This window comes from Manis javanica, chromosome 3 (genome assembly GCF_040802235.1).
Source record: "Manis javanica isolate MJ-LG chromosome 3, MJ_LKY, whole genome shotgun sequence".
Classification (NCBI taxonomy): domain Eukaryota; kingdom Metazoa; phylum Chordata; class Mammalia; order Pholidota; family Manidae; genus Manis; species Manis javanica.
The window spans coordinates 150,793,573-150,818,488 of record NC_133158.1 but is presented as its reverse complement, the minus strand read 5'-3'; the positions used below and the strand labels follow the sequence as shown (position 1 = coordinate 150,818,488).

The 24,916-nt window shown below is 38.1% G+C and overlaps 1 protein-coding gene across 14 annotated transcripts in view; it reads left to right on the top strand.

The window, feature by feature from the left end:
- The window catches only part of MBNL1 (muscleblind like splicing regulator 1), a 206,906-nt gene that overhangs the window by 13,656 nt on the left and 168,334 nt on the right, over window positions 1–24,916 (top strand). For 8 of the 14 annotated variants that reach the window (XR_005058490.2, XR_005058489.2, XM_017677216.3 and 5 more), the window contains exon 1: window positions 7,832–8,019. The exons of 2 other annotated variants lie outside the window; for them this stretch is intronic. The gene's annotated coding sequence lies outside the window, so the exon portion shown is untranslated. 4 more of the 14 variants (XM_017677223.3, XM_037008229.2, XM_017677211.3 and 1 more) reach the window with 4 other exon arrangements.

Sequence of the window (24,916 nt, the reverse complement as noted above, 5' to 3'; positions counted from 1 at the left end):
ATTTAATTAGTGTGGGTTGCACTCCAAGATGGAGCCAAAGTCAAGAACCGCTGCCCTTGTTACAGCCTCCTCATTCCTAGGTGGGTTCATAAATCCTCAGATGCCTCTCGTGAGGGTTCAAAAAGATAGTGTGTGTAAATAAAGTCCCTAATATTCCTGGGTTTTTTTTTTGAGGTATAGCTGATACACAATTTATACACTATGTTGTATACTGGTTTAAAGTATACAACATAGTGATTCAACAGTTATCTACATTGTTAAATCCTAACCTGACTAGTGTAATTACTATCTGTCAGCATAGAAAGATGTTTCAGAACCAATGACTATATTCTCTGTGCTGTATGTTCTGAATGCACTAGATTCTCTCCTTTCTTTATCACAGGAGGGAAAATAGAAAGGGGAAGAGGTGGGGTGGGGAGCCTGGGAAGGTGAAGAGGAGGGATCCCTCTGCAGGGTCCTCCAAGTTCTGCCAGTCAGCAAGCACTTCATTAGGGTTAACAGACCTTCCTGTGTCAAAGCAAACACTTTTGTGAAGGATTAAGCCTCATTCTCACCTTAGTGTGAATGACTTTAATCAGATAATCTCCTATCACCAGCTTGAGGATTTATGATAGAAGGTCTGGGGAAAGCAAGGAGAAAGTTGTAAGGCCAGCCTGGGAAACTCTGAGGGCAGGGTGCTGAAGCCCACTGTCTGGGAGCCCCAGAATCTGGGAAATAGAATTGATGGATTAATGTCAGCATGAAAAATAAAAAAAAGGAAACTTTCTTTTCACATTACTAGGGCAATGGTTTATTCTTCTTATGAGTAAGTTGCTTGTCTGTCTAATGGCCCTTCATGACTTTTCTGTGCTTCTCTTTCTCTCTGCCATGAAGCACTTAAGTCATACCAGGTAATTTTACCATTTGCCAGCTGCTTTAGAGTCTGTGAGGAGCAAGGCCTGGATCAGCCCTATCCTCCTTGCCATCTGCTTGGCACATGGTGAGCACACAGGATGTGTTGAATTTAATTGAATTGTTTCATTTGCCACCCTCCTTTACAAAATGTCGTTTTTCCATGCCTGTCCCTATCAACTGGACCAGACTGTGAGCACCTTGAAGGAGTCGTGATAATTTCTGTACCCCAGTACCATCCACAACTCTGGGCATTTAGTCAGTGCTCAATAAATATTTGTTAAATAAATTAAAGAGCAATAGTCAGTGCACAGATGCCTTTGTTAAGATATTAGAAACAATGTATGACTGTACTGCTCTGTTTCCACACTTTTAGACAAGGCAAAGGGGGAAAGAAAGAAAAAGATGTGTATATGAAGCTCCCACTATTTATTAATGTAACAAAAATCATTCTGATTCAAAAGTCTCTTGAGACATTATCTGAAGGTGATTTCAGGAAACGAGGTAAGAAGGAATGAGAGAAGTTGACAAGAGATTCAGAGACGGAAAACCCACACACTGGAACGGAGAGTGATGTGGAATATCAGAGAAGCCAAAAGAAAGGAACTTGAAATGAGTGGAGAGATACAGCAGACATCTAGAAAAAGAAAAATCAACCTTGCTATTGACATTTTTAAAAATGTGTTTGTACTTAGGAACAAATAAGGTGATGGCCATGTTTTTCAGTTGCTTTTATTCTAAATGGAGCAGAGTTAATACATAGAAATGTTTGCATTACAGTATGTAAAATAGGTACACTTTGACATTTTATGCTGTAAGGCCAATTAGATACCATTTTTAAATGATTACAGAGGGATTCTGGGCTAAGCCACAGCATACAGTTTTATGTTATGGTAGAAAGCATTCCATAATATCACATGTAATTGTATATTATAGTCATAGAGAGGTAATAGGTCCACTTTGACATTTTGGCTACACATTTCATATTTATTTTTGTAACTTTTATTTATTAAAAGACCATTATGGTATATTTTCTTATCCTGATGACTGTCCATATTAGAAGATGTGCATATCCCAGATAGAGTTTAGAAATACATTACACTTAGACATGTTAATTCAGGATCTGGCCTATATGCTATGAGACCCTTCTCAACGGGGCAGGAGGTTTGAGCCCTTATTAGCTATGAGACTTTGGTCAGGGTCTATTCACCAGTCTTTGTTACCTCATGTGATGATGAGGATTATAAAAAATGACATGGGGATGTCATTTATTTTATAAAGTTTACTGTGAGACAATGTGAGAGAAAACAGAAAACAAAATTACACATATAATACAATATCACCTGTGTTAAAAATGTGTCGAGAAATGCTTGGAAGGAAATAAAATGTAATCTTATTAGTGACAGTCTCTGGGAATTGTAATCACTGCTGAACTTTATAGAAAATATTCTATCTTCAGTAATTCTGAACTTTCTGTACTGTGTTAAATCACACACACATGCACGCACGCACACGCACACACACACGCACATGCACATCACACACATACACACCACCTTTCTTACTTCCCTCAAGGCATGGAGCTGTTCATTTTATGGATTCTCTTCAGCTCTGAGACAAGATTCTAATGTTTACTGTATCTCACTACTAGTGGTCGTCAACCAAATTGTTTTCTTCTGCCACGCCTTCAGCCAGCCATTTGCTGTCCTTTGCCCTTCTGCCATGGTCCACTTCTGTTTTGGTACACTTCCTGCATTCTGTTCTGAGATTAGACCATTAGCTTGCACACAACAGTTAAGATGAACCCAGTTATGTCTGTGAAAAGCAAGTCTGAATCCTGTGCTATCTCCCACCTCCACCCTCGCCTCTAATACAAGTGAACACTTCAGTGGTTCCCATTGACTGAAAGCATCATGATTGTACCTTTGCATTTTGAGTGTGATTAATCTGATTATGATTCCTTGTTTCTCACTTGACTGTAAGATCCTTGAAATTATGTATTGTGTCAGTTTTTATTCATTGCTGAATTTCCTTAATGTGAGCTCAGGGTTCAAAGCACTAGACCTGCAGTTTCCATTACTTTGAATGGGATGTTCCTCAGCTATCCCTCCCCACTTTGAGGACTCCACCTGTCTCTGACCATCAGCCCTTGACTATCCCCTTGAACACAACTCCTCCCCAGCTCAATCCCTCAACCTGCTTTCTTCAGTTCATAGCACTGATCTCCGCCTGAAATTGCCCCTTGGTTTGTCTTTTTCTTTGAATTTATTGTTCCCTTGTTCAGTGCCTGTCTCCCCTTCGCAGACTGTAATCTCCATGAGGGAGGTGCCTGGGCTGTGTTGTTTCTGTAACCACAGTACCTGGAACAGGACTTAGCATGTTGGATGTTCAGTAAACATTTGTGAAATAAATCAAGGTATTGTGTGGAAAGTGTGTTCTGTATGGAAGGAAGGAACGAGGATGGCAATGTGGAAAGAAAAAGAAAAGAAAGAAGAAATAGAGGTAGAAAGAACTATACTAAAAATCAAATATCGCTCCTTTCACATTCAACTTTGGGAACGCTTATGTCTGTATTAAAGCTTCTTGTTGCCCAAATGTCTTTCAGAAAGCAATGAAAATAAATGGCCTGAGAGAGTCAGAAGATTTTGATGCCAGTTCTGCTCTGTTATGATGCCAGTTTACTTATACAGTGTTTTCTGGTCTAACAAAGGAAGAGGCCCATATGGTCTCTAATGCTCCATTCCTTACTAAAATTCTGTGGTTCTAAACTTTAATTCTGAAATATATTTTGCCTTCTAATTCCCTATTGGTAGATGTCAAAATAATTACATTGAAGATTTAGATTAAACTTTTAGGTAAAATAGCTTAATTGAGAAATGCACAAATGAATATTTTAACTCAGTTTTAAACTTTATAAACATTTTAAGACATATATATAAAATATATGTATTTTATATATTTCCACATTTATGTGATTTATATATTAAGTGACACGTATTATATATACAATATGTTATATTCCATAATATACTATATTTACACACACAGTATAGAATAAAATATATATTCTTTATATTTAAATAGTGGGTATAATTTTTAAAACTTATTTGTTGTGTGAAATATATAAAGGTCCTTGAAAGTAAATTAAATTCATGTAATTCTATCAAGTATATATATTCAGGTATGTGAAAAGTTAAGAGTCCAGGCTACAGAAGAATATCCCCCCATGGTCCCCACTATGAAATTTAATGGAGATACATTCACAGCAGCTACTCACAAAGGATTCTCCATACAAAAGTGTTCCCAATTCTTCATAGTCTTTCAACAGCTCCTTCCCTTAACCATCTATATTTAAACATACACTAGAAAGCAAGGGACCTGAATTTGGGTCTCAGTTTTGCCACTGACTTGCAATGGATTATTTTTATCCTGGTGTAACAAAAACAGCATTCCTAGATCAGCATCAAGACCTTATTGTATTTTCACTTTTTAAAAAAGCCTACTACGTCTTAAGTAAAACTTATGGAGGTATTGGGATATTTTCATCTAGATGTTTGTTTTTTTGACAAGAAAAGGCAAATTATATTTGGGAGGCAGTGGGGGCTTATTGAGCTATAAATGTGGTATGTAAGATAAGAAAGATACTCATAATTCACACACATACTCCCATTTGAGTGAAAGAGATAAATGTTACCATTTCCTTTATCAGTACTATTGGTAAACCAGATACTTGATGTTCTAAAAACCATATTCCTTAATTCTATTTCTACTGGGATTCTTTGCGGAATTAAGGCTTGAGTGGTCTGAAATATTTCAGGAACTTGCAGTGAACATTCTTTCCTTTATGTGAAAAGGTATTTTTATTTCATTTGAAATTATTTTCTGTAGTTTCCCACTCCACCCACAAATGACCTTCTTTTTATACTTATGGATATACTCACTCATTAACCTGGGACTTTAAGTACACTTCATAGAAGTAAGAAAAACCATAATGTTCTCCTGGCACTGAGGGAATATTAATGGTACTCTAAATGGGGAACTCCTTACTTTTTATTACTATAATGATTTTAATATAATTTCCACAATTTGAAATGTGGTTAGAATGCCACTGGTAGTTAAAGCTGGAAACATGATTTAATATTTGTAACATATAATCTGGTGTTTGTTACAGTCCTTCAGAATTTTAAATGTCATTATTCGTGTTATAATATTATCAATGATAATAAATTAAGCTAAACCAGTGGCAATGAAGTTTATATCACAATTTATTTTGACTCATTTTTGAGTCCTACATTGCCCAGTGTTTTATATGAGTTTTCTTAGTCATCCCTTTTTTTCATTATCTAATGTAAAACAGCACTATCTTCTCTTCTCTGTCATTTACTAGGATGTTAATTCTATTGTTTTTAACATTCAAGGGTCTTTCTTGTATTCTTTTTTTGTATTCTGTTTGGTGGAGCAGAAAATTTGTCTGTTTCAATTTCTCTTTTGTTCCCAGCACTTCCCCCGCTCCTCCAGTGCTGAAGTGAAAAAATCATTTCCCCTCTTGCACCATACACAGGCTCAAAGTCCTGTTTTTCACCCTGTTGCTCCAAACAGCAAATTTTCTATCCCACAAGAAAAAAAAAAAAACACCAAAGCTCTAACTTGGAAGTCTACAAGAGTCTGAAAATAAATTCCGACACCCAGGATTAGCCTTCAGCGGTTCATTGGACCTCCTGAGGAGGGGCTCAGGGATGCCAGCTAGCACACTAGCCTGATGGCAGATGCCTAGGTGGCCCAGTTCAGAAGGCAGGGTTCCTTGTTATGTAGAATGAGAGGCAAACTGGAGAAATTAAAAAGCAAGTAGCAAACAATCCAGTAGGCTAAGGACTCCTCCCTTCCTCATTCCCTGCATGAGTCATTTTTCCAGTCTGCCCACACCCTTTCACCCTTCTTCCATCAGCCTCCACCCCACACCCCCATTCACCCTCAAGCTCCTGCCGCAGGATCTTTCTGAAATACAAGTTCAAACTCCACCTATCCCCTTGCTACTAGTTTATCATAGTTTTCAGAGCAAAGTTGAGACTCCTTGAATTAATAGGACCGTCTTTTAGCTTATCTGCCAATCCCCTACATTTACCATCTCTTACTTCTACGAGAAAGACTAGTAGGTCCTTTGTATTTGCCAAGCTCTTTTCTCTGCTGGACCTGGACCCATCTCCCTTTCTCTTGCTAATTTCTACAAACATTACGAGGCACCTCTTGAGATGACTCTTCTAGGAAGGCTTCCTTGACTCTCAGGACTCCTTGGGCTTGCCGTCACCATTTTAACATTTATCCCTCAGGCAGAATTAATTGGTTTATTTGTCTCTTCCCTAGTAGAGGTATTATCCCTGAGAGCTGGGACTCTGTCTTATCCATTCTCACATCTCTGGCATAGCAGGCACTCAAAGTAGTTGTTGAAATGAACACTGAATTAGAAGAAAGGAAACCCTCACAGCTACTAATTGGCAGATAGAGAATACCCATTCCTGTTCTTTGAGAAAGTGTCAGTGTCCTTTTAATTTGCTTCAACTGTGTGAGCATTTGGGTATTTTTTAATGATTGACACAGAAGTGGCACCATTTAATTTATTTGTTTGGAAGGGCACAGCGTACAATATTAACTCAATGTTGGGGATCTAGCCAAGGGTCAAGAACTCGTCTGTTATTAATGCCTTTGGAAGTATTTCTACACATTAGCACCTTTTTTGATGTTATTCCTTCTCCTGTTAAGCCAGCCCCACCCTCTTTAACACGACGAAGTTGTAGGAACATCAAACCATAAGTAGCATTTTGTCCCGAACTGTGTCCAAAACATGGAAGAAATGTTTTTAATTGGAATCATCACAGAGCAAAGTATCAAAAATTTCTTAAATCCAAAGGCAGTTCTGCCCCTGAATCTCCAAAACGTTATCACTTCACTCTAGCCGAGGACTCTTTTACATTTAAAGTGAGGCCAAGTTACTTATATCTTATATCACCCAGTGAATTATTTATTTATTTATTTCATTGGGGCACCTTCTCAAGGAGGCCAAGGTTATGACCAAGCTCCGAAAGTACAGCCTTGACAAGAAGAAGAAGAAGGCTTTTCACCCAGTGAATTCTGATTTGGGTTTGTGGTTTCTTTGGCTCCAACAATACTATGACTTATTTTCCTTAGAACATTCCACTATTTCAGAAAATGATACTGTATTTTTAAAGAGGGGGCTCTGCTTTTTACAAGTCTCAAATTGCAGAGTCGGGAAGAAAGGGGGCTTTACATTCCAAGTATTTACAAACTAGGTGGTAAACTGGTATGTGAGTGTGCTTGTGTGACCATTGGTTTTCCTAAGAAATTCCAAAACTGTGGATAGCTTATTTTGATATACTTTTGAAAGATCCACACTGGCAATCTTGCGGCTGTTTTTCCCGCCTGTGAGCCATCCAGGTTCAAACACTGTGTGGTGCATTTTAAGGAGGCAGCACCATCGGATCCCACTGTTTTGGTCTGATTCTCCCCTTCGGTGTAACCTTGCCGGCTTCCTTACAAAGCCCCTTAAAAATCGAGCCCCTGTGTGTGCCCAACTGGTCGCCAGGAGCAGAAAGTAGTAGGAGTGCGTCTCGTTTGCACTGTAGCTCGGAGGTTGTAATGTGGAACGTCTGAGATGGAAGATACCACCGCCTGGCTGCGGGGATGCACCGCGTCGGCGCCGGCTCGGGTTTCCTTTGGCTCCCCGCGCCGAGCCGCGGGGGCTGCGACCACTCCCGGCGCGCGGGGCTGGGCCGGGGCCGGCGGCGGGCCGGGGCGGGAAGTGGTGGAGCGATTTTCCGCCTCCGCGTGCGTCCCGAGCTCGACGAGTCCGCCCCGGGCTTCCTGGTGGGGCTGGGCTGGCGGGGGAGGGGCCGCGCAGCAGCAGCGGAAACCAGACCTCGGCGATAAGAGGCTGCACGGAGACATGCAGCAGCTCTTTCACTGCAGCTGAATGAGTGGTGGCGCCCACAATGCTCCCGTGACCGGGAACTGACAAGTTCAATTTTAAATCGCGGGCCTCTCGGAATCAGGACTCCCACAATGCCTTGGGCACTCGGTCGGCAGTCGGGCCGCCTCTGAAAAAAAATGTGAGAGGTAAGTTTCCATTTTCACAGTTCGCTCGCGCTGCGCGGCCGCTCTGCATTGTTCGCACTCTTTCGGGGCTGTACGTGGCTGAAGGAGGAAGTGAGAGGAGGCTTTCGCCGGCTGCGTCTTGGGGCCGCGGGGCCCGGCTCTGCGAGGCGGCGGCCGCCCTCCTGCCGCACACCGTCTCCAGCTAGAGCGGCGCGGGCGGTGGCGGCTGCAGCGCGGCCCCGGGCAGCCCTTCCCGGGTCCGCGGCCACTGTCAGGCTGGCAGCCTAGGGAGAAAGAGAAAGGAAGAAAGAAAAAGAGGGGGGAAATAAAAGAAACAGGTGCGTGGAAGTGTCCTTACAACTTAATGACCTTTGTGGGGAAGATGCGAGGCCATCGGGTGGGAGGGTGTCTCCCGAGAGATCCCGCATCCCTGTCCCCGGGGCTGCCATCCAGCCCGGTTTTCATCTGGGCCAAATATGTGCACGCAAAGGTTAATTCTCTGCCTGCTACCCATAAATTACGCATGACATGTTTAGCTGGGCTTCCTTATATGGAGAGTGCTGTATTTCAGTCCAGTTTGCCTTTTGCCAAGTTTACAGGGCGGAAGACGCCCTGCATGAGAGGGCTCCTTTTTTTTTTCTTTTCCTTTTTTCCCCCTCTTTTTGTAGTGCGTCACTCAAAAACTAAGAAAAGTAAGTATAGACGTTCTCTGGGTGGAGCCCCAGTTGGTTGACTGAACTGCTTTGATGAAAGGTTAAAAAGAATAAAAAGTAGTTAGTACTTGGGTTCTGGTTTTTAGACAAAAGCAGAACAAATATGTAGCGTCCTGCCCTCCCCCTCCCACTCCCCGCTTTTTTTTTTTTTTTTAAACAGAGCCAGAATCTGTTATTGGTAGTAATGTGTCATGTGAGAATACTTTGATTCCAGAGCTTGTAACACGAGCAGGTATATGGTGGAGCTTATGCTAGCCCCTCTCAGCACTTTACAACTACAGGGGTGTTGCTAGCAGAGTAATGGTGTTCTTAAGTCACCCCCGGGCAGAGAGAATGGGCGGCTGCTGGCATTCTGTGGTGTATTTCCGTGGAGCGTACTTAGCTAGGATTTAAGATCGAGTAAGAAGCTGCCAGAAAGCTTATTGCCACTGTCATTACTTTGTGTGCCCACCAGCACGGGCACAAACGATAGCAAATGAATGGTAAATGTTGCTGTGCTCTGAGGAATGCCTTCAATTAATACACTGAGGAAGAAGTCATAATTAATGCCTTTGGATCTGCAGGCCCTCTGCAACGTGCTTTGAAATCCTACACCGGTGGACGCGGTGTTCCTCCCTCCTGGGTTTGAACACAGTGTCTGTTTATACACAGGGTATTTCGTACATAACTTTCTATACCAACATGAAGTGATCCACTCAGTGTTCTCTGTGTGGGTTGCTGAGAGCGTTGGTGTTTCTCCTAGTATTGCTGTTGAGATAAAATATCACTGAGACAAGTTAAAATGGAAGTTTAACGACCGTGAAATTCATATTAAGAGTATTTAGTTAAATACTTAGAATGTCTTCGGTGAGAATGATAGCCAGAGATACTGAATACGGTTATTTAGTAGCTCGAGAATGCACATTGTTGTCACTCTGTATCTTTGCTTAAAGTTAATGCCAAGGACAACTCAAAACTGTTTTTTTAGGAAACTCCTGCCGTGTTCTGATTTTCATCTGTGTTATATATTTTGCATTGGGATGGAATTTCTTTTGTATTGTGATGTTGTTAGGCCTTTCAAAATGTGGACCTAGATTTTAGTTTTATTGTTTAATGGGGGGGGGTTCCTCATTGAGGACTGCAAAAGTTGCCTTTTGTGTTTTAGGGAACAGGTTGGGCGAGCACCAGAGAACCTGTTCATCTGTCCATCTGTAATTACAGTGTCACTTTAGACATAAAAGTCAGGTTTTATTACTGAGAAACTGAGAAAACCTCACATGTGCCTAGTTTAATTTTTTTTTCTCCTGTGACTAAGAACAAATTCTTGTGCAGACAAACATCAAGCGTGGTACTCTGTGCAGCCTTGCCAACAAGAGAATCCAAAATGTTTTATGGTTTGAAATACTGCTTTTGTTTACATTTCCACATTTGAGGCAAACTTAGATTCCAAGTTGAATTCATTAAATTTTGTTTCCAACATTCTGTTCTTCCTCTGGGCACAGAATTCCTATGAAATGAAACAGTAGGTTCTGTTCCAGAACAAGAACAGATATCTCAAGGTTTCTCCTGGCAGGGTGGGGGCAGGGTGAAGAGTAAGATTGAATTTCTCATTGAGGAAGGGAGTGTTACTTTATTGTATAAAATTTCCGTAGTCTTCATTGTGAGCAAAAAATTGTCCTTGTATTTATCATTGTTGCTATACATTAGACCTGTATTTGATATATCTGTTTATGGAACCAGAATAGCTTTGCTGCACCTTTTGGCTTTCTTCTTGATGATAGAAAATGCATATATTAGAGAATGTTTCAGACCTTGCCTTACAAGAAACTGACAAGAATAGGTGATTGGGGTTTCTTTTACTCTAAGAAAAAGGGCTCAGGATGGGCAGTAGATGTGAGGGTCAAGGGAGTGAATAAAGGAAGTGAAATATATTCTTTAAAATATTTGGCTCAATATAAAATCCTAACAGCAATACCGATCACAGAGGATGTTACATAGGATAATTTTGAAGTGAAGTGTGTGGCCTTTCAGGCCAAAAAGCTTCATATTTTTGGAAATCTAGAATGTGCTATTCAGTACAGTAGCCACTAGCCGCATGTGGCTATTGAGTACTTGAAATGTAAGTCAGGATTGATGTTTGTCCTAAGTGAAGCATACATACTGGATTTTGAAAACTTTGTACAAAGGAAAGGATGTAAAACATCTGATTAACATTTTTATATTGATTTTGTTAGAATGATAATAATTTGGATATACTGATTACAGTAGAGTATATTTTAGATTAAGTTCACCTCTTGTTTTTTTTTTAATGTGGCTACTAGAAAATTTAATGTAACACTGTGGCTTGTGATATCTCTGTTGGACAGTGCTGTTCTAGAATTAAGCACTGAAGTAATATTCTGGGATAAAGCCTGGAGAGTTTGCTGCCAAAACGCAGTAAGACAGACTTCTATCTTTACAAGCTGAAAAAGTTTATTATATGTAGAAATAGTTCATCTTTCTTATCCGTTGTAACCAAAACTTGAGAAGACACACCACCTAACATCTATTTTTATTTCAAAACTACTATTTAGTTTAGAGATTTAATGGTGAGGTAGTAATAGCAGAGAAAAGGCTTATAATTAGGGGATGAGTCTTAACACCTCTCAAAGGCCAGAATAGAGTATGATTGCTGCTTAGGAACATTTTAGAGACACCGTAGTTATCATTGTACTGAAGTTACCAAACATAAACGAGTTACTAAAATTTATTTTGGAATAGAGTTTTCAGTAAATGGCAGTTATCTTCAGATGCTTAATATTTATTTTTCCTTTGCCATGACTTTCCTTCCAGAAAATAAACACACAGAATAAATGCAAACAAATTCCTCACCAAATGTTAATCCAAGAATATTAATGAATTCACCAGAATGAAAGATTTTCACCTGTAGGGAATAGGGCAGTTTTGAATGTTAGGAAAGGGAAAAAATACATTTCTGTGGTAATGTCATGGGCTTTAAAGAATTCCTATACACAGAGACATTGTCTTTATACTTTGAACACATTCTCGAGAAAGCATCTGACTGGTAAACAAAGCACAATGGCATAGGTCCTGGAAACATTCCTTTCAGATATTTTCATAACTGAAGTACGTTTTGCCATGCACAGTGTTAAGCTGAAAAAATGCAGTTCCTTTCCATCCATATAAAGTATGCTTACTTTTATTTCCTTGAAGGATGCCAAAGATAGAAGACAGGACGGATGTAGTGGGTTCTGTTGTTGGTGGGAGGTGGTGTGTATGTGTACAGATTTCATAGAGAACCTCAGAAGAGTTGCCTCCCAGCTTGCTGCCATCTTGAATCTGTCTTTTATTATAAGAGACATAACTGCCATTAAGTGTCAAGGCATGTGTGGAGTGTTAAGGGGAACAGTGATCCCCGTTAACTTTGTATATTGTTCCTGATGAGTCATGGAACATAGTCGCTAATGGTTGGAGAATTATTAACTGCAAAATAGAGGGCTCAAGAAGAACTACTGACGTCAGGTGTTAAGTATCTCTAGATATATTTTGTACTTATATATTGAAGTTAGGGAAATGGGTTTTTATGTAGTGTCTTTCATATTATAAAAACATGCACTTATACAAGCATTATAGTAGCTCTGTCCTTGAAAAACCACTTAGCAAATACATGGTTACAGTTTTCTACAGAATTACTAGTGTTTTAGTGATTCCAGTACATCTCTTTCAGATAATAATTCATGTTTTGTAAGAATCATCTTACCACATGTGCTTACGAAGTTCATAAAAGTGAAGTATCTTAGAATATTTATGTTAGAGTATTAGGCATTGTGTGTTTTGCACTTCCCCCACTATTTTTGAGATCTTACCTTAGGTTTCTGTGGTTATCCTTTGTTAAAACAGTTCAGGATATATTCTTAAGATGAAATGTAGCCATATTGGATACAGTGGAGAATTACCTTTACACTGAGATGAGTTATTTTAAAAAGGTGAAAATGTTTCTGAAATAAGTATTATGGTTCAAGTAGTGTATATGCTTCAAGAGAAAAACTTGGCATCTCTTTTGGCATTGTTTTAAGAAACAGAGATGTATCTTATACATACCCAAGGAGGTGAATAATAGTTGATTAGGTACATACTCCAATAAAGTGTGGACACAATTTGTATGTGAATGTATGTATGAAGACACCAAGATTTCCCAAGACAATGCCAATTAAAATTATCTGGATGTTAAATAACATCATATTATGATAAATACTGTATAATCCAAAGGCTGATACCCATACAGGTATCAACTCCATTCCTTAAACAGTTCAGAATATATTCTTAATCATACTCCTTGCGCTAAACTTCTAGTATCTTATTGAGAGGTGTTTATTCCTCCAGAGGATTTTTTCAAAAAATCTATATTTGACACTGGATTTTCTCTGTATTTTCACTTTTAAAACAGCTTGGGGAGCTAGTAACTAGGAATGAATTTGTTTTAACAAGCTAACACTATTCTAGGATCATAAGAACAAGTTTAATCACGGGATATAAATATTACAGTGCTGATTTTGAGATATTTATTTTGTAAAATTGATTTATAAGTAAATACATATTAAGGCAAAAGGAGCAAGCTAGGCTGAGTGAGATCTACCAAAGTTAATCATGATACACCTTGTCTTCAAAGAGGTGGCAGTATGGTAGGAGAAGTAAGAGTTTTGAAAATTGTGATATACCTTGTCCTCAAATAGGTGGCAGTCTGGTAGGGGAAGTAAGAGTTTTGAAAATAACTGTAAAGTAGAAAATGATATTTCATAAGCAATGGCTAGATAGCATAGTGTGGAAGTTCAGACAAGGAAAGATAAATCTTGAGTAGTTCTGGTGAATACGTGTACTAATGGGAACAGTCCTAATGCATAAATCATGGCAGACAAAAGGTATTCTTTATTTTCAACCTTACAAAAATATTCTATTAAGCAACATTAATTATATTTATTCAGTGATATTTCCATATTTTTCATATGTTTATATTTAATATCCGGACACAGGATTTTTGTATGTTCTTGTTTACTTACTTGGTTCATTTCTTGAGTAGAAATATACAGATTTCCAAATGGCTTATACCAGAATGTTGATAGCTTTTGTCATTAGTGTTACTGTTGAGTACTATAAAATACCAGCTTTCTAAGCCATCAGATAGTTGCAACTGTATCAGAAAACCGACGTGGGTAACTGAGGTGAACAGTGAATGCAGAGAATTTGCCCAAGAGAACATTAGATTGAAAGAAAACTGACTACTGCAATGAAGTTATTTACTAAAAATCCATACATTAAAGTTAAGCAGTAAAAGTAATATTAAAATATACCAAAACAGTGATTTCATTTTGGGAAAAGAAATGTATAATACATAATGAATAGCAAAGACAAATATATATTAACAAGGAGATTTTAATGAGAAAACAGTATCCAATTTAATGTGACATTGAGTAAAAGACAAGTAAAGAAATAAAAGTATAGCTGATGGTTTCAGACATTGGTTAGAAGCATCACAATTGTGAATCCAACTTCATGGGTTTTCAAAAACAACTCATAAATAGTTTAAGTACATAGTCTGTGGAAGATGTGGTAACCTTGGGTATACTTTCTGTACTTAAAATCCTGCATACTAACATCTGTTTACAATGATTGTGACTGAATAGACACTTCCAAAAAATGCTAAAAAGCATGATAACAATAGGACATGCAGTGGGAGTGTGAGGAAATGTAAGCAGTTTACAGTTTAATAGTCAAAACACATCATAAGCCTGTTAAATAGCAAGAATGCCAAGATAAGTCATTAAGCAGTTCATATTATATTTAGAACATCAGTAAAGACATTTCTGAACATGACGTACTATTAGAATTTACAGACTGTTCACTGCATGTTCTATCCAAAATTTCAATCATGTATCCCGCAAATCTGTTTATCAGCATTGTTGATGATAGCAATAGTGATACATTCATATTTTATTTGTTGCTGTCTTGTCTGATTACAAGAAAAGAATTACCTTTACAATGACCTTTTAGCCCTCTGTGTAGAATGATAGCTCTGATCCCAGCAGAAAGGTAGTCAGGGGTGGGATGGTCAGGTGACATAGAGAGAATGGGAGGGCATCGGGCCTGCTGTGGGGGAAAATTGGTGGGAAAAGCCCTGAGCCATTGACTGTACTGCAGCTCAGTATTCCCAGCGGAAGAACCCCTCATTGATATTTCTATTTACTAGACTTTAGTTTCAAAAAGGCAAATTTTGAAAAGATCAATTCCTATAAACACTGTTTTTTAGTTTGTTTTGAAATTCTCATGTTTGTTGCAGTGCAGGTAGAACAACACAGACCTCCTTGGAAATTAACATGTTTTGAAAAGTGGGTTACTTTGTTAGAGGTGGTAGCAGTTTTGTTGCCATGTTTAAATGATTGTATCTTATATATTTATTTTGATTTTGTCTCTATCCTGAAAGGAGTAATAGACTTTGGGGGGCAGAGGCATAGAGAAGCTCCACAATATATAGATTTTATTTTACCATGCCAGATCTGATTAGAAATGTGGCCTAGGAAAAAAACATTTGCTCTTCCTGTCTCTTAAATTCTATGTCTGTGAAGTTATGAATGTGTAAATAATAGCTAATAATAGAAATTGCCCCTTGCTATACATTTCTTTACAAAATATCTCATTTAATTTTTTTTTACTGCTGCAAAATAGGCCTTAAAGATTACTTAGCATGACTAGAAAACACTTCTTGTCATTTGCAGAGCTATGAGGCTTGTTTTTTTCTTTATTCCAGTGTCCATATTTTTTTTTTTTTTTTTTTTTTTTTTTTTTTTTTTGAGAGGGCATCTCTCATATTTATTGATCAAATGGTTGTTAACAACAATAAAATTCAGTATAGGGGGGTCAATGCTCAATGTACAATCATTAATCCATCTCAAGCCTAATTCTCGTCAGTCTCCAATCTTCTGAAGCATAACGAACAAGTTCTTACATGGTGAACGAATTCTTACAGAGTGAATAAATTCTTACATGGTGAACAGTACAAGGGCAGTCATCACAGAAACTTTCGGTTTTGATCATGCAATATGACCTATAAACCATCAGGTCAAATATGAATATTCATTTGATTTTTGTACTTGATTTATATGTTGATCCCACATTTCTCCTATTATTATTATTATTTTTATTTTTAATAAAATGCTGAAGTGGTAGGTAGATGCAAGATAAAGGTAGAAAACATAGTTTAGTGCTGTAAGAAGGCAAATGTAGATGATCAGATGATCAGGTGTGTGCCTATGGACTAAGTATTAATCCAGGCTAGACAAGGGCAGCAAGACATCCACGGATGCAGAAGATTTCTCTCAAAGCAGGGGGGGTGAGGTTCTGAGCCTCACCTCTGTTGATCCCCAAATTCTCACCTGATGGCCCCCCTGCGACTGTGCCTGTCTTAGGTTGTTCCTCCCTTGAGGAATCTTACCCGTCTCTGGCTAACCAGTCATCTTCCGGGGCCATACAGGGAAATGTAAAGTTGGTAAGTGAGAGAGAAGCCATATTGTTTGCAAAGGTTAGCTTTTTACTTCTTTGCAGATTTATGCCCTGTGGCTTCTATGCCCAGCACTTGTCTCGAGGTATCTTTACCACCTGGAGGAATTATGATACTCGGTAAATTCGATATGAGGCCAGTGTCCATATTTTTAACCAATTTTTTAATCTTGCCTCTAATGGTATATGAAGAACAATAATGAAGATAGTGGCTGTACCAGTGATTACTAGCATTTTAAACTACTTTCTCTGTGTCAGGGTAAGGTTTATGAGTTCGTGTACTCCCCAGAGTATCCCTAGGAGATGGGTACTGTTAATATCTTAGTTTCATATTTGTGGAAACTGAGGCACAGACAAGTTAATTGCCCATGGTTGTTTAACTAATACATGGCGCAGCAAGGAGTTGAACCAGAGTAGTCCCATTCTAGAACCCGTGCTTGTATGTAAGAGACTAAAAGGAGATTAAACAAATACTTTTGTGGGGTGCTAATAAGACACTGAGATCATAAACATTTGGGATATCCCAGAAGTGTCACACTTTCTGCCACATTTGAGGAGACTCTAGAAGAATGGGTAGAAAGTAGGAGGATAGAGAGAAAAAGCATGGGGGAGGTGGGCAGTTAATAGGGTAGGAAGAGAGGAGGAGTGAGTGGCAAAGGGAGAGTGGTGTTAGACTGAGAGGGCAGTGAAGAGCAGGCAGTGAGTTTGAGGCACAGTTGAGCGAACATAAAAGCATTTGGCTGCACTTACGCTAGTGAGCATTTTGTAATTATGTAATTGTCTAATCACTATGTGCACCTGAAACTAATATAATATTGTATACCAACTGTACTTCAATTAAAGACGATGTTTGGCTAAGCAAGTGACCTTATAAGAGGTGTGTTTTAGTGCCATTTTATAGAAGAATAGGGCACACACAGATGAGTGGAGGCTGCAGACTAGAGATGAGGGAGTAAATGAGGTTACGTAATGACAGGGGAATGAAAAGGAGGACATGTCTACTAGGGAAAGGTGACATAGGGTCTGTAGGCTGGATAGAAAGTGATTAGATGCAGACGTTAAAGGTGATTGGAGGTATTAACAATTATTTTTTTTTTTGAGAGGGCATCTCATATTTATTGATCAAATGGTTGTTAACAACAATAAAATTCTGTATAGGGGACTCAATGCACAATCATTAATCAACCCCAAGCCTAATTCTCAACAGTCTCCAATCTTCTGAAGCATAATGAACAAGTTCTTACATGGTAAACAAATTCTTACATAGTGAATAAGTTCTTACATGGTGAACAGTGCAAGGGCAGTCATCACAGAAACTTTCGGTTTTGATCACGCATTATGAACTATAAACAATCAGGTCAAATATGAATATTCGTTTGATTTTTATACTTGATTTATATAATTATTTTTAAAATATAGTAATAACTTTTAAAATTTTCATAAAAAATTTCTTATTTAAAACAGTAGTCTTTAATGTTAACATTGTTCATCATATTGCTCCTTTTGAGTTCTTTTAGGCTATAGAATAGTATTTTAAAGTATCAGTGAGAAAAACACGACTATGTTTTATCAGGAACTATGAATTAATTAAGGAGAAGACACATGTTCAGTTCTTAAAACATTTCATTTCTGTGTCAAGCGCTTTTAAAGGAGAGGATCTGTTGAACTTACAGAAGGTCATATTATCCCAAAGTGGTCATTCTGAAGTAAGCATAATTTCATCTGTAGCGGTGTATTGTTATGTGCTGGGAAATGTCTCTGTTGGCTAGGCAGTGCTGGTCCCTTATTAAAGTTCATGTAGAACACTTGTGTAAGCTATCATTAGTGATAAACCAGGTGGCAGATAGATACATGATAAACAGGTTTGCAATGTGCTCAATGTGGCTGACATTTACGCTTCTCAGACCTTGCTATTTTAGGGAAGGTATCAGTATAACTGTGATACTCTTTTTCCTGGAAATAAAAATCCTTAATAATCAGACACTCCTATAAAAAGAATGATTTACATACAGAAATAAATAAGCAGTTGCATTGAGTTAAGAGTTACTTGGAGTTGTGAGGATAGTTACATTTCCTGTAGAACAGAAAGCTTCACAGGAATACTCATAGGCCTTTTCACTTTAGGTTCTGACATGCTCCTTACAAGAAAATGGCTTAACATGGTTTAAGCAGAAAATGTCAGAGCAGCGATAGATTATGTTGTATTTAATATACTTTGAAAAATTCTCGTGAAATCAAGACAGTTTTCTAGAGATTCCATTTATAAATATTTACCACATATTTATTTAGATGGCTTATATCCACACAATATAATTTTAAAGGATTGCACTGTTTATGTCTTGAAATATAGCATGTTTATATAGAGCTGGAGAAAATAATGTTAACAATGCTTTATTTTGCCTTTTGTTTATATGTCTGTTAGTATTATGTGAAAGCCACACTTAGTACATGCCTTTTCCTATTATTAGACTTTTTCTCCCCTTGTCTCGTTTTTGCCTTGTGCTATAAAGATGTGGTAAATACCTGTTTTATTGTATCATTAAGATAATGCTTAGAAAATGTTCATTTTTAAGTAAGACTAAGTAGTGTTCAAATTAGAAATTCATCTTTGCCTTCTCTGTTAATTGGGCTAATTTTAACTAGACAAATTTACTCCACATTATTTTGAACCATTATTTGAATTTCATCGCTTCAACATTTCAGGTAAAGCTGTATTGCCAACTTAGTAGGGTTCAGAAAGGCCTTTGGTCTTAATACTCCAGCTGAAAGACCTTAAGAGAGTTGATGAGAATATCAAAGTGAACCATACAGAGTACCCGAAAATCTCTGACCCAGGTGTAGAGTCTCTCTGAGGTACTTCATGACCTTTCCAAAAAAGAATTTGAAGTGTCCAGAACAATAATTGAGACTGTTGAAACACTGTATACTTCAAATAGAATTCTGCATAATGCTTTCTGAGGAACCACATTTACTGAAAGTTGCATGTGGGAAATGACTCAGAGAAATATAGTTTTGAGGCCTGGATTTTAGAAGTAAATACTGTTTGGGGAGCAGTTATTATCGGAAGAAGTTATTGTTTGTTTCTCAGTCATGGATTAAAGTTTACCAAACTCTGAGGTCTTTTCACTTAAGAAGTTATTTTACTATGTTAACAATAGGTGCTATAGGGAAATCAATTCATCCTTTGTGTTCTGCCGAATAATCAATTAAAGAATATATGTTGAGCACCTATTAGAGTTAAGGAATTAGAGTAGGCCAGGAGAGGAGGATGGGAAGGAGAATGACATAGTTTCTATTCTTCTTTGACATGTAATTGAGTTGGGGAGAAAGGTGTGAAAAGTTAATAGTACAATTGGGTATTGGCACTATACAACTAAGTACCAAAGGAGGAAATTCCAAGGAGGAAGGAAATTTAAGAAAGGAAGTCTTTGTGGAACTGAATGGTTAGGGCATGCTGTGTGGAGAAGGTGGCACCGAGCAGGCCTGGAGGCACCTTTCAGCATGAGTAGGGAACCAGTCTGAACAGGGTGGAGGTAATGAGGCTAGCTACCATATTTGAGCATCTTCTCTGCGTGAGATGCTGCTTGCTCCATTCGTTTCAGGAAAACAACCTGGTAAATGGTGCTATCCAGTTAGGGAACAGGCCTGTGTGTTCCCTAGGAAGCACCGTCCTCTTGGTAGGGATGAAACAAGAGACTCAGAGACTTTTACCTACTTGCCTAAATTCAGCTGGTGAGCAGCCGAACTGAATTGAAACCAGATCTTTTCTCACTTCAAAACCAGCATTCTTTGTTTCCCTTTTATGATTCTGTGGGGAATCAATGTGGTATAGTTACGACACAGTAATTTTAAACTTTCCCCATAGGACAAAGGACATAAGTCAGGAAGGTATAACTTTAATTTAAAAGGCTGGCAAATTTTGTGTTTTTGCTTTGACTTTAGATTCCAGATGGCATATAGTTTGACAAATGCTTCTAATCTTTGTTTCTCAGATTTATAAAAAACAAAGCGAAACAAAACATGCTAGGCCTCCTGTCTCCAGCAGATAGAAAGGCTTACAGTTGTGTGACCTGTTGTAACACTGTATTTGGCCATCTGGGATCCTCTCAGAGGAAGCTGTGTGAAGTTTTGGAAGATAGTGTACTTTCACAGCAATAATGTGATGCCATAAAATCTTCACCAAGAAATGATAGGGGTAACTCCAGAGCGCCTGCTGAATTCATTTATCATTCTCATGTGGTTATTCTATGCTCTCATGTTGCATCATTTTCACACACCAGTCTGTACTCTGCCTCTGTGTGGCTTAGCTTATGACTTTAAAAGATAAACTATTAATTGGAAACTTGTTCTGTTGGATATGTGTCACTTTGCTAACACTTTTCTCTCTTTATAGAGCTATTTAGAACACATACCGAATAAAGTTATATATTGTTTAGAGAAGGAAAATGGAAGAATCTTAGGCCATTGCTTTGGACCTCAAAGGAAAGCAGTCTCACTTAGCAAATATTTATTGAATGCAGTTGTCCGTGTGCTGCCTATCCAGCTGTGTCCTTCAGAGAATAAAGAGATGAGTAAGATATGCCCTCTTCTCAAAGTGGTTTCCAGTGTAAGGTAGGTAGATTCACAAGTAATGTACGGGCAAAACAAAGTGGGCACAGAGGAGCCAAGAATAGGTTGCTTGTGGGCAGAGTGTGGAATTTGCCTAAAACTATCCAGTAGAAACATTAACTGTTAATGTGCTTTGTATATTGGAGAAGAGATAAAACCAACTCATAATTTGCTAAAATTCTGTGGTTCAGTATTTCAGCCATTTGTTTTCTGTTAAGTATTTGAAAATAAGGATGGCCCAAAAGTCATGTGATCATCCTAGGCCAGATGGAAGAGATGAGTTTGTTTCTGATGGCTCTTCTGGAGAAAGGTGGGGCCGCATAATTCATCTGAAGCTTTCTTGCACTAACTCCCTAATTAGGAAGTGAACACACTCAGTATTGACAGTTTCAGAGCCTGCAACTTTTATACTAGCAGAAAAGATAAATTCTTGAGAGAGGTGAGCTGTATTTAACTCTTATGACAAAGGGTTTTAGATACACACACAATGCCCATTTTCCTCTAGCTTTTCTTTGTGTGTAGGAGATAAAGCTGTATTTTGTAGGCTAGCTTCCAAACTTTCAAACGGCGAAAGTGCAACCGTGCATATTCTGTAAGACCCCATTCAGATGTGAAGTGTTTGTTCCTTGTTTCCAGGATTTAATCTGCATTCCAGTTTGGAATATTGGGAATTTTTATTTTATTGCTTATCCCCAATCATTTTTTAATCATAAACATGGAGTTAAAAGCTCACTGCATAAAAAGATTCACAAAAAGATTTTGACTGAAATTTTTAAGAGCAGCTCAGGATGTAATTTGTGCTTTTCTGAAGTTTATGGCCTAAAAAATAAAAAAGGTCCATTCATAGTGAAATAATGAAAACTAAACAAGAATGCAAATGACCAGAACATTAACAATCATAATAATTATAGAAATAGCTACTTACTTGGTAGACAATCTCTTACCTGTGTGACTGTACATAGTTCTCGCATAGAACAGTGAGATTTACGGGATGCTACCCCTCTCTCTAGTTCATAGGTGATAAAATGGAGGCCCGTCAAGGGTAAGGTCAGGAAATTTGGTCGGGGTTCACATAGCAAGGTCCGGGGAATGCTGAGAGCTCTGGTCAGCAGTTTGCTGTTTGCTTGTCCGCCTGTTTATTTCCGTCGGTGTGGTACAGAAGGGCATATACACCCATGGCAATGAAAATTTGAGGCCTGATCTAAATTAGTTCTGAAAAGACTTAATGAAGGAGGTAAGACATGAAAGACAGGTTTTGAAATCTTGTGGTCATAAAAGCAGAGTCAAAGGAACAGACTTCGAAGTTTCACCAGCTTGGAACGGAAGGGTGTGTCACATGGTCTCATCTGCCTGTGTGGTTTGCATGTTGCTAGTTGTTCTCACTCCCAATACCCACTGTCCCAGCACTCACCAAGTTTAGCAAAATCCACTTTTAGACTAAAAATCATTACCACCTGTGAAGTTTCTGATGTTACTTCTGAATGACATAGTGCTCTGCCAATTGATCGGTTGGATGGCTTTAAGTGGCACATTTTAAGAAGTTTCTTGAGCCCAAAAGAGTGTTGCAGATGCTATCATCTATTCAGCTGCAGTACTGAAGGCATTAAGGTAATTCAGTTCATGTCATTAAAAAATAGAAATCTGTTGCCAACATCGAAATAATCAAAAATGCCATGGAGAGTGGATATTCACGTGGAGATTTCTGATGGACTTTTTTCACTTTCCCTCAAGTCTCTAGTCAAGTAATTAGAGCATGTCCCTGTGTGCGTGTGTTGTGTGTGCATATACAGTGACGTCCATGCATGTGCATTCCATAAAGGACTATGAAGTAGTGCCTAGGTATAGCTAAAAATGGAACAGAATAAATGTATAAAGTTAAGGGGTACTATTCATCAACCAATGTTTATAAATTATGAAATATTACATTTGTACTGATTACAGGTAGGACTCGTATGAGAAAGCACAGTGTGCTGTAAACCCTAAGTAGGAACAGAATAGAAGATATTCTAATGTACGTGTGTAAATTTAAATATATTACTCTCTAATAGGTATTAGGCTTGAGATCAAATAGTTGATAGATACTATTACTAAGAATCTTCATTTGTCTTAATGAATTGATTTCCATTGCTCTTTTCTTCCACTGATATTAAACTTTAACCCATTCACACAGCAACAGTTTTCTGTTCTAATGACCTAATATTAATGGATTTGAAAAATATTTTCCCTTCATGTACCAAGAATTTTCAGGCATATTTTTAAAGAAAAAATATGCTATTCTGATTGTCATATTTTTTTTGGCAAGAAAATTAAGCACCTATAGTTCAGTTCAATAATGCTGTAATAAATGAAGTATAATTAAACTTGCAGACTCTGCAACATTCGCTTAAATATTAATTTGGGTTCTTTTACATTCTAGGCACCATGTTAGGTATTGAATACATAATAGTTAACATAAACAGATGCAATTATAAAAGTGCAATTATAAAATTTAGATGTCTCTCAAATTGGCTATTGCAGAAATAATAGCATATTATTATAGTTGTTGCCACAAAGTTTAAATAATCTTTTAAATAATTAGAAATATTATTTATAGATGTCAGTAAATATTTATTTTAGGCTTACTGTGTATAAGTGAAGTATTTTGTTTCCTTGTAAAGAAAAGTTTCATTTTATGCTAAAAATTCCTGCTTTACAGTTAAGCAAGAGAAATAACATTACAGAGTAATGTAGAAAAAGAGAACTCACTTTTGAGTGGCAGCGTAATATTGTCAGTTTCAAAGGTCAAGCTGGTACAGGAGGCTCTGGTTTTGCCACCCCGCGTCATGCAGAATGCTGTGAGAGCCAGGGCTGATACAGCTCAAAATATCCGCAGCCTTGGAAGCCTTGGAAGTTTCAGAAGGTCATTTTGGCATCGTGGCAGGAACAGTGATTCACAGGGAAGGTCAAACTGGACAGCCAGGCAAGAAGATAGGTTGCTGGCCACAACAGTTGTAGATTTTAGAGCAACTGTCAGCTGTAGTCACTGAATATCTTGATTCGATGTGGCCATCTTTCAGTGAAGTGTAATAGAGGAACAAGCTTTTGGTGGGTGAATTTTAACTTCTCTTTCTTCTGAAAGTGTTGCATCTACAGCCTTACCTGGTGCCAGGACAAATGTTACTTTAATTTTATTTGTGTATGATGTATGCTCCATCAATAAAGGATATGAGTCGGCTTACAACAGTAAAGTGCACTTAAGATAGGGCTGTAAAAAAAAAAGACATAACAAATCAGAAGGAAGAGATGAAACAAGTACTTGACATGAAATGGAACACTAAATTTATCTCTTAGTTTCTGGTAACCAAAGCAAAAGCTTTAGGAAGTAGAAAAATCCTGAGTTTATATAATAAGATCTCTTCATATCCTATATACAGTCTTACTCTTAGCCCTTAGGGTATTTAGTTAAAAATTCTGACTATGCCTTTGAGTGAAATCTTGCAGTGGATGAATTCCAATTAAGTAGAGGCTGAATTCTCCAGCCAGGCCTTAGGGCCCTTACTACTGATTTGGTTCTAGACCCAAATTCCAGCTTTCTCTCCTGCCAGCTCTGCTGCGCATGAGTGCTCCACATAGACCAGCGCCCACGTGTCCATGTTCTACGTTTCCCCACATATCTGCCTTTGCTCTCTGCACTCCTGTAATCAGGATTGTCCCTCCTTTTAGTCTCTAACCAAATGTACTCAAGCTTCCAGGCCCATCTTAGATGGCTTATCCATCACAAAACCCCCTTGACCTCTGTCTCCTCTAACTCACCAAGCTTTATTTGTCTCTCTCTTGTGTGCTTCTCACTTTCTTTTTCATGTACAGTTATTTGTGTTTGTTTTATGTCTACAATTAAGCAGTAAATTCCTCAAAGCTGGATTCATGTATTCTGTTTCTAGGCTACATGTAGAGGGTCTTCAATAAACAATGTAATCAGTGCATATGTAACTTTATGTGTTCCTTATTTTTAATGAATATATTCATTTAATAAGTATATGTGCTGGATGTATTTGGATTTAAGGGAAAACATTTTTCTAAGATTGTGA